Source organism: Solea solea, chromosome 8 (genome assembly GCF_958295425.1).
Source record: "Solea solea chromosome 8, fSolSol10.1, whole genome shotgun sequence".
Lineage (NCBI taxonomy): Eukaryota > Metazoa > Chordata > Actinopteri > Pleuronectiformes > Soleidae > Solea > Solea solea.
This window is the reverse complement of record NC_081141.1, coordinates 5,329,896-5,343,013: the sequence shown is the minus strand read 5'-3', so window position 1 is coordinate 5,343,013 and position 13,118 is coordinate 5,329,896.

The following is a 13,118-nucleotide window of genomic DNA, read 5'->3' as shown; positions in this document are numbered from 1 at the left end:
GCTCCCCTGCTTTCCTAAACCCTCGACACACACACACACACACACACACTTTTAACTCCAACTTTCTCTCCATCCATCCACTCAGCATCCATGTTTTCTCACACTGGCTCGAGCAGCCCCAACAGAACACCCCCCCACCCCGAAAACCCGTCCTGTCCCCGACGAGCAGCCGCACATTCCAGCAGCAACCCCGCTTATTATTGGAGGGAATTTATAGGGCCATTTATTTAACTGGATCTGAATGACATTGGTTCTGGATGAGTGGAGGTAGGGCAAACTGCCGGGCCATGTGGTCCAGGCAAAACAGAACAGGGGATAAATCAACTGACAGGGAGGGAGCGGACGGGGGAGGTTTGGGGGACGGACAAGGAAATCGGGTAAATGTGAGACGGAATAAGCACATCACTTGTACAGTTGTATCATAAAGGCTTCTGCCGTAGCTCGACTTAGAAGCTGAAGGTTAAGACAAAACATGGCTGTGTCGGTTTTCGTCTGTGTACATCACACTCACATGGACACAAACCCAGTGACTGTGCGACGGCAAACATTCCAGGACGTCTGAACGCAAAGAGAGGAAGTACATTACATACCCAGGGGGATCTGTGTGTGTGTGTGTGAGAACAGACAGCCTGACAGGCAACAAGAAAACAAGAAGTGATGCTTTTAAACAATTGCCGCTCTGTGAGTGCGGGTCATTTTTGAAGTGGTTTAAAAAGAGCTTTAAAATGGCTGTGAAGAGTGAAGCAAAGATATCGCACAGCAGCTCGAGATTAGTTCTTTTTCACTTAACTCTCCCCCTAAAGCTGTAGGACTTCACTTAATGAGCAGTTAAGGGTTAAGAACAAACAGGTAGAGATATTTGACCTATTTTATGTCACTATCCTGGAGGTGATTTCAAATCTCACACCTCAGGACACAGCCACAATCTTCCATCCCTTTAACACCTAAAAATGTCCATCTGGACCTTTTTTTGCACAATTTAACCATTAAAGGCGCAGAACATGTCCTGTAATTAAGTGCTTTTGCCCATTTCTTTTCCAGAATAACTTCCAATATCTGGCAACAGTCGGCATTTGTGTCATTTTCACAAACTAAAATGAAGGATATTTAATTAGTTCTGTCAAACAAGCTGGTATTTTGTCTCTTCAAACACCGTCAAAGGGACGACAGACCCCACCAGGCATGTACATGGGCATCATATCGTGCACGGCCCACAATCAGCAAAGCAATGACCCAGGATTTGCTGTCACCCTCTGTACCATTCACTCATCAGCAGATTTAAATGAGTGCACCTGTTCAATCTAATCAGCCAATCACATGGCAGCATGGACAAAAGGACAAGGGGAGACAAATCTCACCTTATCTCATCTTAATTAAAGGCAAATAAAATATGTGAACACATAATGTCCTCATCATTCACTGCCAAAGTTTCTGGTGCGTGATTGTATTTGTTATTTCATTTAAAATTCAGGCTTAAAGTAAAATGACAAATTTAAAAAAATTAAAACTACTAAATTACGGTAGCGTAAGTAATTGTAATTCATTACTTTCCACCTCTGCTCAACCGTTTGCTGCATTCCCCTTGAAAACAATTACAAATACAAATTTAAATGGGAATTATGGCAACTGTAATTACTGTATATGGACACGTTACCAACATCCTTATCAGATTTGATATGATATTGCTTCTGTTGTTTGTTCTCTTTTTTAAATGAGTATTTATTTACTGTGTATTTTTCTGTTATGTTGGCAGAGGCAGATATGAGGCTGGGATAGGGAGAGATATGTTCCTGTGTTTTGTTTAAACAAATGAGAAAACTTTCTATAAGTATTTAACAGTAATTAAACGCTTCGACATAAAGGGGAAAGACACGAGCGGGAATGTGATATTCCCAAATGTGAGGGACGATCAAAGTGCACATGACACGCATTAAAAGACCCAGACAGCATACTGACCTTCATCCATGGATGTAATAAGAGTTTCACTGCACATGCCAACACGTGATACGACCCCTCGTTGTACTTGAAAACAAACGTGATCCGGTGCCACCGAGCCAACGCGCTCCCCGTGGAACATTTTTCCTATTTTAAATTGGAATGAACGAGATGCGGAATAAAAGCCTTCAGAGGAAACCGGATCCCTGTTTACTCAGACCAGACTAATGCAAACACACACACACACATTGCACTAAGGGACTGTCATGACGGCTGTCACAAGTCACAGGTGGGGGTGAGGAGACGGGGGAGGAGTGTGTCCAAATAATCCCCTGCCTTCAAAGTAAAACCTGCTTTACCGACAGACACAAACATCCTGTAACCATGACAAACAGATAATCTGAATCAATGAGCATCATTTATACGCGTTAATTAGAATGAATAATCTCATTATTTACTGGTTAATGACGGATTACAGGGTTTATTTATTTGTTTTGTTTGACTAGAGATCACCAACAACACAGGTCCACACACACAATTTCTTCAGACGAATTAAATATTAGAACTATAATACATGTTTAAATTTACAAACACACATGCACAGAGTAACTAAATGGGAAGAGGTGGAGTGTGGTGTTCTCACCATTGAAAGCAGCAGCAGCAGCAGCAGCAGTTCCCCGTGGACCCATTGCTGTTTACTTTTCTTATTTTGGTCAAGCTGACGGCTCTCTGTTCCAGTTAGAATGCAAACCCACTTCCTGTTTCTGCCCAGTGCCCCCACTCAACCAGAATACCTGAAAAAGGGAAACATTGGCATCATAAAATATAATAAAAAGAAAACTGTTTTGGACAAGAGGTGACTTTATTTAACCTTTTCTATATTTGTGTTCAGCCGTGGCTGCCTGGTCTCATCTAATGTCGAGTATAAATACTTTATTTATACTAGATTATTACAAATAGTAATAGTAAATAGTAAAAGTACTTATTCTACCACTCTCAACAGGTTGATAGTCGTTTTACAGGAAATTGTAAGGGTAACAATGGATAATTAAAGAAATTAAATACAACCTAATATTCATTATCATACTTATTATGTTATGTGGAGAGTTAAAGCTGCAGTTTGCTTGTTTGTTATGTGATAATTTGGCCTCTGTTTGGACTTTGTGAACAGAAACAATGCAACTGTATTTGTTTGCTGCGTCCTGTCAAGCAATACTATCAGACCTGACTGAGGGAGTGTTTGTGAGTACGTACGAACGAACAAGACGCATATATCCGATAAAATCGGAAAATATGTATTCTTTGTGTTTTCAGTCCGTCGTCTCCCGCCTGTCTTGATATAAACAAATCACTTCCTGTGTGCAGCGCGGGAATGTTGCTGTAATGAGAAACACAGAGACGTGTGGAGACCTAATCAACACTGTGTGAAATCATTTGTCATGGATCATGAATGAAAATAGAAAAAAAAAACGTATGACGTTCACTGCAGGCCTGTAAAAGACATCTGTTTCCTAAACATTCAACGTTTTTTTTTTTTCTCTTTTCTTATCCCACTCACTTTTCATTCTTGTTCCAACACATGTCAGAAGGTCCTCTGAGGTCCAGACTCTCCAGCCTCTGGGATGCTGACCCAGGCCCTTCTGCGATAGGTGAGTCCACCTGAAAGCATTCCTGCACTGGGGGGGGGGGGGGGGGGGGATAGCAGAAGAACTGGGGTGAAGTTTGAAGAAGAACCCACCACCACCACCCACGAAGGCCGCTACGCTCTCTGCTCTTCTGAAGGCCTCCTGCCTACTAATTTGCAGCAGTAAACAAGCGTCCGTGACATCAAAGTGTCGACACCAATGAGGCCTGACACGGGAATGGAACTCACGTTCAAGCATGTGTGCAGGTGTGTGTGTGTGTGAATGCACTTATGTGACAAAAATAAGTGCTTCTTCAACACAGGTCGGTAACGTTTTTCCAACACGTGCACAATTTTGATTTGAAAAATACTCAAAGTCAATTTTTTTTTCTTTTTAAATAAATCAATATTATCTTAAAAAACAGGTCGAGTCCAAACAGCATCTATATCCACTTTCATAACACTAACCCGAGTGTGTATATCTGGATGCTTAAAGCATCCATCACTGTGAATGTGTGTATACATGTTTCTTTAGATGGGCCGCCACCCATGGAGACATGTCAGGTAAATATTTGGAGGGTAGAGGAGGAGGGCGGGCGTCCACAGAGAGGGCACATGCCCTCTGAAGCCGTCCATCCACTCCACGCAGGAGTGGACGCATCTGATATGGACGGAGACACCTGATCCTGCTATTAGGTCGCCTCTGAAGCTGAGCAACATCACGGCTCGCCCCAAACATCAACTTGAACCAAAGGGCCTCTCGCCAAATGACTCTGCACGTGTGTGTGCGTATCAACAAACAGCTTAAAGGATTAGGTTATATGTTAGATATGGTCAATATACCAACTTGCTGCAGACAATATTATATTCACACAATTTTTTTTTTTTCATTTGCAAACTCTACCCGGTTACGCAGAAATGCTCTGATACTCAAACTAAAAAGCCTCAGTACACTTCTCAAAAAAGTCTTGACTAGAGGAGAAAAGTAAAACAAAGCACAGGTCTTCAATGGAGATGTGTTAAAATATAGACAGATAACCTATAGCCATGGTTAGCTAATGCTCTCTTACACTTTACTCGATGGGTATTTGACATGTTCACTGTCTGTTAATGTCACTGTCTCATGTCGTGATAGTTACACACTGCTGTGACTCACACCTTCACTTCTAAGTAGATTAACCTCAGAGGTTCAGAGTTTTTAAAAACATAAAACAGACGGTGGATGTTCCGAATTATAGAATGCAATCACTGTTTTATGCACTAAAGGTCGCCGTAGCACATATTTTACAGATTTATCTACATAGAAGTTATCATCATGATAGCTGAGCTTGTCAGTATTAAGGAGTTGTGTAATTATTTTCAGCCCCTTGTAATTCCTGCATGGACGTGCATGCGTGTGTGTGTGTGTGTTGTGGAGGTTTGTTGTCATATGTCACTTGGAGAGACAGGTGACGACAGATGCTTTTCTCACTCTGTTTTCAACAACAGAGCGCCGGCTGAGGGTTAAACATGGAGGAAGACATTGTACTGAGTATGTGGAGAACAACTCGGAGGATTCTACAGATTATCAGTGATGCGTCACTTTCATTTAAGAGGCTTCTGTTATGCAGGTCAGTAGATTTACAGTGTTTAAAAAAGAAAAAAAGAAAAAGTCAGCTGTCCATCGGAGGGGTAAAAATGTCACCTCCTGCTGCGTTAGAGGAGCCGTGTGATTTATGTCATGGTACACAAATGCCCACCTCACCCCTGCGGTGCCAAGTGCTCTTTCACCAGAAAACCACACAGGGGAGCTACTGCTTTTTCCAAGGTCTGTAACAGAGACACTCACATACTGAGAGAAAAAGACACACACACACACACACACTCTCACTGTGTCTCTCCAGCCAAACATTCCCTTCAATCAACCTGCTGCACAGGCTTCAGCACGGATCAGTGGTTGAGCTGGAAGCTAAAAAGGCAGTGATTTCTCAGCACAGCCAATAAAAGAGCAACATTTTACGAGCATTCAAACCTAACATCTGTTGTTTTTTGGCCTTTTTTTATTGTGATTATTAAAATTCCTCTCTGCTTGTTACATTAAGTTAAACTGCGACTAGGGATTGGCAATAAAACATTTTTCAAAATTAGTCACTATTAATAATCACAATGCATGTCGGATCATTTAAGACGACGTTTTGCTTCTTATTTGTGTTTTTAAAACTTCTTAAATCAAGGTTTTACCTCAAAAATTCACAGTCAGTATATATGTCGAGTGTTTGTGGAATAAATAAAAAATTCATCAATATAATATAATGTTATTATAATGATAAATTATGCATTAATCTGTATATTTTGCCTAAGTACCATGTACACAGTTAGGTGTATATGTATATATATATACATATATGTATGTGTGTGTGTGTGTGCATAGTTCTGCCCAAACTCTAGTGTCATTTTAAACAGTTGCATTCATTTTGTACAGTGCAGTACAAATTAAATCATTTTTCTAATTTCATTGTGATTGTGAAGAAAAAGGGTGGACAAAAATGTAATTAAGAAATAAATCTTTCCACCAAAGGGGGAGGGGGGGGGTTCCGGTGATGTCCAACCCTCTTCCTCTTAGTCATTTTGTAAACACAACTTGGTATCTAGGACAGTGATGTCAGATACGGTAAGAGACGGCACAGCAAGCGAGGACATGTTCTTTTAAATATCATTACATTGAGGCTGGCTGAAAATATGCCACTATGACAACACTCAAGATTAATGAGCTGAGGAATCAGACCCAAACACAAGAGCCATTTCTTTCCACATGCAGCTCGCTCTGGTGTTTGGGGCCTTTTTTCCCCAGTGCGAGCCGCATGGGAAGTTGCTCCATTTCTGCCCGTCAGTGTTGCTTAATTCATCTGTCAGAGGGTCCATCCATATTTTATGGTGCGGGACGGGACGATACGGGCATGTGGAATACCTGTATGTAAGCACGGGGCACAGTGGAGTCATGTCAGTGTAAATAAAGGTGTTCAAAATCCACGGCAAATATTGGCCAGTAAGTAAAAGTCAAGTCATTCAATGAAGAAAAAACTGAAGCAGGAATTTAAATGATAAAACTTGCTTTTGGGGAACTGATTGTTCTATGAATAAGTTAAGGACTGTTAATTTATTGATTATAAAATATAATTCTGTGATTTACCCATTCTTTTATTTGGTTAAAATTAAAAAATTTAAGGTAGTACATAACTACCAATTTAATCTTTCAATTATTTCATTATTAAATAAAATGTACATTTACTGAAGCTCCACATAACAGTTTATTTATATCTTAAAAATATATATATAATTTTAATAATAAGTGTTTGAAAAAGTAAAATTTTAAGTTTAAAAACAGTTGATCTAGTTCATTTTCCCCTTTTTTCGTTCATGTAAACAAATCATATACACACAAAAATGAGTAAAGAGAGACAGAAAAGTAGAAAAACAAACAACTAAACAGAAAACTGTAAACATTATAAATCATAAAGGCCCATACCCGATATGTTAAACATACATTTCCAACACAATGGCTGCCATAACTTTTCCCCTGTCATATTTCTCTCTTTTTTTTTAATAATGTGAGTAAAAATGTATGGAATACTATTTGAAGGAATAAAAATATAAAACATACCAAAAAGAAAACCCAAAGAATTCTTGTTATACGATATAAAAAAGAAGCAATATTTTAAATACAGCCAGAAATGTTTAAAACCTAACCTCGATGAAATAAACACGACTGATTGGAGTTTATAAATTATACTAATTACAATATAATCAAAAAACCAGAAATCTTATCATTATTATGTGCTAAATGAATGGATTCCTTGAGTAAATCTTGTTGCTGCCTCAGAACTTTTTCATGTAATCTCTGGACCTGTTGTTTTCTTTGGGCTCTCAAATGTTCCTCGCCACCTCCAGAGCAGGCTAATGGATGCAGATGGAGGAAGTGTTTGACATTATGGACACAGCAGTGCTTGTTTTAGAGGAGCTGGTCATGTGGTCTGCCCTCGCAGGCCACACAGTACCCCCTTAATGTGACCCAGACCCCCCAGCCAACTCCAGAGGGTTTCAGGAACTGTCCACTCTGGGGGAGCCGAGTGTCAGTTTAGCCCCCTAGTGAACACAAGTCAACATGCCTTAATCCCCCGATCCCCTAAAGTTACACTTTTGGTCTGCAATTAGCCATCGAGCTGGATCTCCCCCACGCCCTACTGAGCTCCGTCTCCTCCGAGCTGGGGCTGTGTGGCCGGAGTGTGGAGCTGCACAAGGGGAACCGGAGCTGCCGCTCGCGTTGCTGCTGGTTTCAGTGGCACAGTGCGGCTCCTGCCACATGGTCCCTCATCTCTCACTGTCACTGTGCTGGAGAGGAAGAGATCAAAACAAACATGTGGTGGCAGGGAGCGGCCGACATGATGAATCGCTGTAATCAGCGCGAGACGGCTCAACCCTCGCTCCGATTGGTGAAGGCTGCTTTTTTTATTTTCCGAGTGACTGAGTGACAAGGCTGACAAAATAAGATCTGTGACCTGGAGCGCAGCCGGAGACCCGAGATGTGGCTGATCCTAGCAAAACCCCCACAAGTCCATTTTGCACTGACTTACGTTTACTTCTACTTTTTCATTGCTGAGGAAATATTTCAAACATGGACGCTGCTTGTTGGGCGCCACGTCCATTATCAACTGGCCCAGAGCCATGCCATCAGGGAGGATGGGGGTGCAAATTCCAGGCTTTGGTATCGGCTCCGTTCTGCACATTGTTTACCTCCTGTGTGACTTCCTGCTTCTTCATCATGGAAGAGGAGCACAGGAAGGCCCAATATTCCCCCACTCAACCCAAATCCCCTGTTCGCCCAAACAAAAAGCCACATTGTGGCTCATTTTCCTGTCTCCTCCACTGTGCATTTCCAACCGGGGGGGGGTGTGGCAATAGCATTCCTCAAGGTCAAATCTCTGCACGCTTCTGATCCCCTAATTTCACTGTCTGGAGTTGGTGTCGAAGGGGGGGGGCAGTTCTCTAATGGACACTTTATGCACTTCCTGCCGCTGCTGAGAGGCCATCTTGATCCTGCTGTCACAGAATGGATTGCCGCGTTAAAACCCCACTAAACACCTTCGGCGTTTCAAATTGGGAGACTCATCATCGTGTTGCTGAACGCTGAGGTCAGGAGAAACGGCATTGTTGATTGGACGACTGTCTTTTAAGCACATCAAAGCATTATGGGGGAATCCATTTACTGAATGAAGTGTGTCTCCGAGGTGGCAATGTGTATGTCTAACTCTCTGCTTAGATATTTTCCCATCGAACCAAAACAACTTCCCATGTCTTCTTACTATCCATTAAATTCAACATTTTTTTATTTTTTAATCTGGCAGAGCAAACATTTTAGTCTGCTCATCAGTACAAATGTGACCCAGACTGGATTTTGCCATGTTGTTCTCTTTTTACTTCTAGGTCAAAAGCTGAAGGCCGGGGACTGTGGAACATGTGCAGAGTGCCAAGGTCGGTCTGGTCGTACGTATGCATGCAACAGTCATTTGACTCCCAATCGCATTATCTGCTTTTTGTTTTGTTGGACTAACACGTTTACATTTATTATAAAAGCTGAACATTGAGTCCGACCACCCTGTGCTAACACAGTTATTAACTTCACCATGGGAGGGAGAGTAGTTAATGGGATATGCACATATGATCTCAAACACATGCACAGTGGTGCTGTTTTGAATGGCCTTTGATTGCAGGTCTGTGGTTTAAGGTTTAAGTTCATGAAAGCAGCAAGAGGAGGAGTCAACAACCCAGGGTGACTGTGGAGGGACAGATGGAGAGAGTGACCGCGGGGATGGAAGGATGGAAGGAGTTGGGGGGGGGTGTTGAGGCGTATGGAGCGCCGGTGGGAAGCGGGTCTCAGTCCTGAGCCCCCTCTGCCAGAAACAACAAGCAGGCCTTCTCATATTCAAATAAATACCAAGCCAGTGGGGAGCAGGGAGGGGCGGCAGATAAGGAGGGGGCGAGGGGGCCAACGGCAGAGTCGAGGATGGCTTCTCTGCTACACTGAGGCCTATTTAGGATCACGGGCCAGGCCGAGAAGAGCAAAGCAGGCAGTGACAGATTTATAATGAGCGTCAGACTCTGCCCTTGCATTTCATACCGGGCTTAAGACGTATTAGAGGAGACAAAGGCCGCGGACCCTGCTCGGGCAGAAGAAAGGCATTAATTAATTTGGGCAGATCACGGAGGCCCCCCCCGGGCCCACATCAACGGTTCTTTGTGGCAGGAATGCCAGCTATTTACCGGCGCTGCAGAAGGGCTGCGGGGAGAGGCGAGGTGATGACGACTGGGGCGGCCGTGCAACAGATAGGAAAAGGATACTTTTCAAAAGCTAAAAGCTTCCCAGTTTTAAAACAAAGACGGGAGGGAAAGAGAAGAAGTGATTTTGAAAAGGGATCTGACTGCAGCAAACCCTCCCCACACCCCACACCCCACCCTCCACCCGTCCTATGTCCTACACAGACATTCCAGGCTGTTTTTGCACTCTCTGTCTCCATGAAATTTCGACTCATAACACAAGTGTTCCACACGGACAAACGCGTGCATCGTCCATTTCTTTCTGTTCTGATTCAATAAATACAAAACATGAGACGGAATCTTATGAGTGTTCACCTGGTTCTTCTTCACAGTGCTGCTTCAGGTGTAGCCGAGCTGCAGAGGAGAGGAGAGGGTCGAGGCCGCGCTGCATCAGCCGGGCAGCTCTGTGGGGCACAGTTGGCAGCTGTCGGCCTCATTCTTTAACTCAAGGGAAGACATGCAAGAGAGAGAGAGAGAGAGAGAAAGGAGCCTTCTTCCCAACATAAACAAATAATGGTGGCACACATCTTCCCAGACATCTGCAAAAGGCAGGGAGAAAGTGATAATTGCACTTTTTTTATCTCTTTTTATTTGGAGAAAAAGCAGCTGTGTGAAGTCGTCAAACCTCAAAATTCAAAACAATTCCGACTCAAAATGTGTCTGCGTTGAATAAAAAGAAAAACATCCCATAAACTGTTCCTTTTCCATTTAATATTAATGAAAAGTCTGATTTTACTTTGTAAAATAATATTAGGCATTATAGAATTTAATAAATTAAGCCAGAGATGATAAAACAAAATTTGCTCTTGTCACAATTATAGAGTGAATTTGCTTGTGATGGTTTGCCATCTTTAAAAAGGTGGGTCAAAAGTTTTGGGGGGAAAAAAAATAGTGCAATTAAAAATATAATTCCAGGAAAAAATCTTTTCATATGAATAATATGAAGTCAACACTCATTTTTTCCCACAGTGTTTTATGAATGTGGGAATACATGATGGAATTTACCCGAGACAGACACCAGGGAATCATGATTTTCACCTTTGCTCGGCCATTGTGTTCATGTCCATTGTGTTTTTATGTCCATGATGACCCCGAAATAAAAGAGAGAACAGGGCTGAACAGGAAAAGTGCGTTTATATGCCAACAAGGAAATGTGGTTTGGGCTTATTTATTTTATCTTCTTCTTTATCTTGAGAAAACGTGGAAATCCCTGTAATATTATTACAACAAAGCATTCTGAGCCACACAGGGGTCACATAAATCTACCAGGTGAAAATCCCTGTAACATTTAACAAGAATTGAACAATATATAATATTACTGTAACACGCCCTTTATGACTGGAAGCACAGGAGTCACTATGTAAATGTAAAATATGATATCATATGAAGTGATTTTGTTGCATTAGATGTGATTGTATTGAAACACGTTGAGGGATTAGTGCACTGTGGTCGCCTTTACGCACGAGTGGAGACTTAATGAATGACGATGTGCATCTGCAAACACCTGTGACACAATGTGAACACAGTGTGCAGCAAACTGTGTGCAGCAAACACCAAACACACGCACTTTTTACTGAAATATCCCACTCAAAAAAAAAATCATACCATCAAGCAAGGCCAGAGGGAGGGGGGAAAAAATCCAAATATCCACCAAACCACGCAGTGACAGATGTAGAAATTAAATTATAAATAAGGGAAAATAAATAATGAAAGAAATCGGTTGAAATGTTTGGACGTTTTTAATGAAAAACGCCAATTATATGTGTTTGTGCTGATGTGGATTTCACATTCCGGGAAAAGAGGTGGATTTTTTTTTTGCTTGGAACCGGCGGAGCGAATGAAGACAAACACACATTTAGTCATCCGACAAATTCAGAGCTGCTGCTGCTGCTGCTGTAAGACCGTTTGCACCTGCATTTATTTTAAAGCTTTTCACAAATATCTAAAGACAGTGGAGTTCATATTATCCTACATTAAATACACAATGAAACACAGATATGTGATTGATTAATGATACAGAACAAGAGAGTCATACTACTAACAATACTATGTTTTATTATATTATTTTTTGATAGAAATAACTTGCCTTTATGATAATCAATATTGATATTGATCTTTAGACTCCACCAAGGCTAATTCCGTGTATGTTTGTCAATAAAACACAATTATGGCTTTTAAATAAAAGTATTTTTTCGCACGGGTAAATGCACAAAATAAATCATGTTTTTACAGGTGATAAAATAAAATAAAAAATCACATAAGTTGTAATTAATTAAAATTAATTGAATTGATTCATGTTTATTTTAATTTCTATTCAAAATTCACAGAAACGAAAGTACTTTCGATCATAAAGGAGAGTCCCTGAATTTTGAATTAAGTATGGCTCGTGTCCTTGACGAAAACGTGATTTTAATTGACTTTTTTGTTTGTTTCAGAGCCAATATTCACATGTGCTGAATCAAAGACATCAAAATAAGCTTGTATCAGAAGCTCCAAAAACTGAAATGAAATGATTTTTCTTTCAACTCACAATTTAAGGACAGTATAGTTTTGAAATGCGCCCAAATTTTCCACACACATTTGTATTTGTATGTATTTCATGGATTTTGCTGAGCGGCCGGAGGTCCTACAGATGACTGAACACTTCCTCCTGGCCTGCATCTCTCCGTGCGTTTCCTAAAGCCCCGCGGAGAGAGCGGACACCCCGGGCTCTCTGCTGTCAGCGGTCAACTGCTCACTTCCTCTCCTCCACACTCAGGGATTTAGAGCAATATTTAGATAGGATAAGGTTTTATACTTGGAGCGCGTCGCCTCGGTCCACATAACTTGAGGTGAACGGGAAAAACAATTGTTTTTTATATACATATATATATATATATATTTAGAACGTGTGATTTATTATCAGTAAAATGATGTTAACTTGACATTACTTTGTTTTATAGGACCGAATATGGCACCGAGACTCTCGTAAAATTAACTGTCTCCTTAACACATGCGTAAAGTGTGTGTGTCCAACAGGTTCTTCCAGATACACCGATGGCACAATTAATAACAACAACAACAGCATAGAACAGCAATTTACGAGATCCGTGCTGCGTGGGTGGGGACAGGACACACGATACCTCACATATACGTGTGCGTCTTAGCGCACGAGGAACCATAAGGCATTGTGATGTTATTGTGATTATTATACTTTTCTCTTTTACTC